Raw genomic sequence first — 6,769 nt, forward strand, 5'->3', positions numbered from 1 at the left:
GATTGCATATCACATTGTAAACACGTTACATAACAAAAACCATAGATGTCGCGGTTATGATAAGAGTAGAGTAATTATCAATCGTTCAGTTTCTACACAAGTTTTAGTTATTTTCAGATTTATATTCCATAATTTGAATCATATTCTAAGAAAGAAATGATGAAATGATTAGTTTAGGATCATATAAAGGTAATGGAAAGAAAGAAGAGAAAGAAAGGAAGCTACTTGTGTTATTTGAAATGAATTTATTGTGACAGGTGTGTGCGGGATCTTGGTCGAGACGGAAAGGAGAATGTTAAAAAATGCCAATTTTGAAATGAAAAATTTATGCAGAATCTTTCAGAATGTCTTTCAAGGAACAAAAAATGTCCTTATTACTTTCCGATAGGAAACAATAGGAAAGTTCTCAAAAATGCATTCAAAGTATGAATATGATGATAATCGAAATTACGTATATTTTACATTTCGTCAATTTCTTCTTCTACGAACCGTCTTCAAAATAATTAGCAAGAAACTCAGCGGGTAGATGAATTGAAACTTCAAATCGAGCAAATCCAAAGTATCATATAATCATTGCTACATGGAAATAACACCCAACAACGCGTTCTCCAATTTTGCATTGACATGAGTGTGCAAGTATGGCTTTCAATACGGGTTTGGTTTATCTTTGTCATTAATACATACACAAAATATTTTAAACTGTTTGAATATCGTGAATGTAGTTTCGTTTTCAGTAAAATGGCGTTAATTGGTTCCACATCGACCTGGTATTTTTGAAAGTCAATATTATGTGATGGCATAATCGAATTTACGTATATGTTATATTTCCGTCGTCTTCTTCTTCGAATATCGAACTGTCCTCTAAATATTTAACGAATTTTTATACGGTTGTTGACTACTTCGATAATATATTGATATTTTTTTAACGAATTTCGATCAATTAATTTGTTCAACCATTAATGGTTTCGGACTTTCCATCACAGATTATCGAAAGCCACGATTCGCAAGGACAAATTATTTTATTAGCTTATAAGGGAGGATAGAGTGGCGCGATACAATCTTAAAACTAATCTTATTCTAAATTCTCTTCGTTCGATGTAATATTTAGTTAAGGACTAAGAAAACATTCATAACAATGAAAACGTAAAATCGATTATCGATTAAGTACAGTTGCATAAGAACAAATAGAGAAAATAAAATAAACAGGTAGAATTCAAAATTAGGAACTGTTACCAGTACTGATCAACGATTATTTGTGGTTAATACGTGTTAGCAGAGGTTACCAGAAGTCAAGTAGCGCCTGGGGTGCTCGACGAAGGTAGTGGTACCCAAGGATGATCAGCATAGGTAGATCCACAGTTAGTTCGTTTACCTAGGAGATCTAAGAGAAAGAACATTTCTGGTTATAGTGGTCCAACATACATATGTATGTACTTTACAGGTTGAATGACGTCAAAGATTTACAGTTAGTCTATTCGACTATACGGATCAGGAGAATGATATTTTAAATCATTATTTACACACAGCAATCTCCACTTAGTGAGACCTGGGAAATCGATATTGTTTAATATGTAATTACAAATTGTATTATCAGTAATAGTATAATAGAATTATTTTACATAGAAAATAAGTTGAGCAAGCTGACTGAAATTTTCCGTGGAATTGTATAATTTATCATAACTGTAGAGTGATTGCAGGACGTATAGAGCAAGTTATGTTTTATTCAGTCTGTCAATTTTAAAAGTTATCTTATCTGATGTAACACTTATAGAAAATATGTCACTGTGTATTTGATTTTTACCCAAAATCTAATACAAATCTAGGCAAATCTAATACGTCTGTTAGATCCAGATTGATTCAAATATGGATCATTTTCGAACAACTGTTGGTATATTTAATTTTAATACTTACCGCTTGTAGCGTTGTAATCTTATTTCAGTTTGAATCGATAACGTTGGAAGTGACACGAAAATGGTAAAGGAGCTTGTAAGCTCCGCATCTGTACAACTTGAAAAAAATATTGCTTGCAATGTGTATGTATTTAGTTCTGAATCACAGACGAGGTATACGAGCTGTTTCACGCAATTGGGTCAAGCCGTAGATCTTAAACAGTAGAATATAGAACATAATTTCATTAAGCGAAATTAAATCATGTTGAACGATTCAATAAGGTATATAAAAAATTTCAAGATCACCTATTTCTTTAAATGGAACTATATATTTTATTATACATTTTTATTACATATCGGTATATGTATTTCTTTATTCGCTGTAGAAGTGTATTATGGCATTTTTCAATATTGTATTTTGATTTATGTCTCTACATACGTTTGAACGTTTCTTATGTGTTTTACTTGTATGTACCAGGGATGCCAAGTAACCTGCTATCACGATAGCGAGGTAGATACGTTAAATCTTGAGCCGAAAGGGTGGGGGAAGGCTGCTAGGCGGAGTGGGGGAAGGCTGTTAGGTGGAGTGGGAGAATGTAACGAATGTACCTATTGTATTGTACTTCTTAGCTAGGAACGCGATACAGATGCAGCAGATGGCAATAAAAACACCCGTTGCGTTGTCTCGCTACATTTAGCTACCTTTCCCTACTCCTTCAGCTTGAGGTATAGCTAGGTGTTTGTAACATCGACCGGCCCAATATTTTGAATAATTATTTAAAAATTAAACGAAATAGTATTCTTTTATTGTTAAAAAGTTAAAAGATTTCTAGTTTTAATACGATTTGTTTATTTAATAAATTCAAATATCTTCTAAGACAATCGAATTTTCGACTTAAGTGCTCTAATATTTTTTTTATAGAGAGTAAAGAGTTACATCTATCGATGCGTAAAAAATATATCATTTTGTTTAAAGAAATAGAGGTAATCTTAACATTTTCGAAACGTTTCTACTCTCGAAGTAGACACATACACTGGATTATGCATTATCCGACATTATTTACTTTTGTGTAATGAAATTTTTTAATATTTTCTACCGTTTAAGAACTGTGCATGGACCCAGTTACCTGAAACATCCTGTATACAGTATACATATTATGTACAAGATTTCGTGTCGATGCTGAAACTGTGTTACCGGCTCATAATATTAGAATTGAAATTAGTGGCCTCTGCTCATGAACAACGGCGAATTCAGAAACTATTCAAAAGTGTGGTGAATAATTGAGAGACATGCGTCTGTTTGCAAACCTGTAACTTCATTGGACTAATAGTCAGATTATTAGGCACTCCAAGGATAAAGGTGTTTATAACAAGGAACGTACAAATCAAGTACTCCATTATAGTTTTCAAAAATTTAGATCACGATACGGTAGCCACTCATTTTTTTCTGTTTGAAAACGATCAATGAACTATCTTACTGATAGTAAAAAATACATAAATGATAACAATAACGATAATAAAACCTAACCCAGACCGTAGTGGTTGAGTGTGTAGGTCGGGTATTTGAATTGTGGTGCAACATAATATTTAACAGCTCGTATAATGTCAATTTTGAAATATTCGTTTTAAGAATAATTTATTTTGTAAAAAATACATCTATGAGTCGGATCATATTTTTTTGAAAATTATAAAATGAAAATTCATTTTGAATTTTTTATATTGCAAAATCGGTTCTTAATAAAGATTTATCCTTGACGTTCAATTTTTTTCGATGAGAATAAAAGAAGAGGATAATCTCTATGATCAAAATCTGTGTCACTGAGTACAAAAAATGATCGTTTCGATGTAGTATGACCACATGTGACCACCTTGTCAATACAGCACGTGGTAAAGCAAACGAGATGATTTCTTTTGAAAAATTAAAAAAATAATATAGAATACATTTTTGTTATTACTATCGTAGTTTTTAAGAAAAATGGCTTTCAATATAAAACTATAATCGTTTGACTAGAATATCTAAAACATATTTTACTATTTGTTCACATTACCAACAGCGGTTAACTTTTACTGAGAAAGATAAATTAAATCAATCGTTTGAATGATTAGTTCTGCATTTGAAGAATTTCCAAGGTACATATACATATTTTCTTTTAGCAAATTAATACAAGTTTAAAGAATGAAACTACCATATAACGTTATTTTTAACTGTTCTACAATTTTGCATATTTCATTAAAATTGAGAGAGAGAGAGAGAGAGAGAGAGAGAGAGAGAGAGAGAGAGAGAGAGAGAGAGAGAGGGTGGGGAGCACTTCATGAATGTTCCTTATTAAAATCTAATCTAATTTGAAAAAAATTTAATTTAATATGAAATTCACAATTTAATTTACGACACCGTGAACGATATTTTCAGCAGAGTCTACAAAATGATTTTTGCAAATTTTGTATAAATTTTTTGTATGTTTTATATTGCTATTAAAGGATGCTGTAATATTGTTATCTTGTAAAGTAAATGTAACTATATTAAAGTTACTAGATCAGTATTGCATTAAACTTACTTATGTTTAGTTAAACCTGTTTCATTTTCAATGTTATTCCTCCCAAAAACTATGCAAGAAATCAAACAAATTTATTATTATTATCTCTTCGTCCATTATATTAAAATTTATTGGACATCTTGCACATAAGTATCTATATACATACATATGTAAACGCTGTTTGTAATAGTTCTATTTGTTAATATCGATGTTCACAGATCAGTAAACAGTAAATACGGTTAAAAAGTAGATATTTAAAAATATTATATTTCCTTCGATTGTATTCTGGAACGTGATACTGCTTAGATTGTAAATATCTATAATTTGAATTAAATAAAATAATAATTTCAAATACAAAACAATAAAATCCATTTAAAAGTTAAACATTAAATTATTTATTATTTTAGAGTAGCTGATAATTTGGTAATTTTGATCAACAGTTACAATGTAAAGGTTTCGATGAAATATTATAATTTCTTGAGAACTGTTACTGTTATTAAGTGTTATTTGTACGTTATAAACTTTATTTGACCGCTTTTTATACGATTAATGCTATAAATTCGAATACGTATAGAAATATGAAACAAATAATACAATACTATGATACAAAGATTGAAGTAATAAAATCACTTGAAACAATTTTTATATCTCCGTTGTGCATGCGCCTTTTATTTAACTTAAATCAATTAATATCTTAAGTATTGAAAAATAGTATATCTTATCGTATTTATATTCTAGGTATTGAAAAAGGTTGTGAACTTAAATCAATAGTTAAAGAATTGATATACTCTAATATTAATAAACATTATATTTACAACATTTTACATATATCAGAGAATAAATTTATAGAGATTTCATCATTTTATGAGAAAATGAATTTAAGTATAAAAAATTGAATGCAATACGTATATATTGCGTACTTCCTAAATTACTATATTCGTTCTGTTAGTAAATACAGTAGTATTTGTTTTTTAAATTTTTAGCATTAGCTTTTACCTTTCTTAAAATGTGCCTTCTACGAGTATATTTTTCATAAAATCTTTTACTCTATCAGATTCTTATATAATAAGAATCGTCAACAGTGTACAACAATAAGATGTGGATAAAAATAACAATATACAAATAGTATTATTTAAATGATCGATTTACATGAAATATCCTTAGATATTTTCTATGACTTAACACCGGATGACCTATATCAAGGATTATGCACGTTGCCCATACTAGTTTAAGCACGTTTTCTTATTATAATAATTTTAATATTTCTTGAGGACATTGTAGTATACTCTTCTTCGTTCTCTAAAACATAAATTAATGCTAACTAAACCTGATGTTTACCTCGGATGTATGGCTCGAGTAAGCGTGATGTAGACGATTCTGGTGTACATTGAATTCTACTCTCGCTTAAACATAATTAATTACTAACATTCATACAAATTATAAGATGTTGTTTAAACCTTAGTATTGTTAAGTAACGTAAGAAATATTGAATTAAATTAACATTTTTGTTTTCGATCACCTGTCCCAAACTGAATCCTGTATAATTAAATATATTCAACTGGCCTCTATTTACGATAAAAAACATTTTTGATTTGTAAATTTGTTCAATATTGAAAAACACACTTACATACGTTTAAATCGATAAAATTGCACTTTAATTTTTCAGAATTTCTCATTTAATCGATTCATTTTAATACTCCAAATCTCGTATATACATATTAAATTATTTAAAGGTCTATCGTGGAGGTAATTATTATCATTACCAATATCAGTCTAAGGAATATCAAACTAGATATTGTTAAAAGGTACCTAAAATTTAAGAGACTTTTTGTCGTAGAATATGATGATTTATCTATTCATATTTACCTTCTTATTTAAGTTTTCATTTTTTAAATTACATATATATATATAAAGGGTGATTCTTAAACGATTATCGAGTAAAAACATTAACGAGAGCACCTATTCGATTATAAACCAAGGCCCTGAGAATTTACCAGAACCTCTTGCAAAATTCTTTTGCAAACAAAAAAAGGTTGCAACTTCTAAAGGAAGTACAACTTCCGCACCTGTTAGTAGAACCTTGATTAATGTTTAATGTAAGAAAAGTATTCTAAGTGCGGTGACCTACTATTTTAGAATTATTCTGTATACATCTAACGATGTAGAAAAGACTCCAGCCAGATATATTCTTTACTTAATCTTTCGAAAATTTGAGTTGAACCGATTTTAACAATTATTGAATACAAAACAGGAATAAATCCATTATTAAACTAACGAAGCTTCAACCCTCCTCCCTTAAGAGCTCCTTATTTAATGATATTTTAATTTAATTTCTATTCAAAAGCA

The sequence above is a fragment of the Ptiloglossa arizonensis genome, chromosome 9 (genome assembly GCF_051014685.1).
Source record: "Ptiloglossa arizonensis isolate GNS036 chromosome 9, iyPtiAriz1_principal, whole genome shotgun sequence".
Lineage (NCBI taxonomy): Eukaryota > Metazoa > Arthropoda > Insecta > Hymenoptera > Colletidae > Ptiloglossa > Ptiloglossa arizonensis.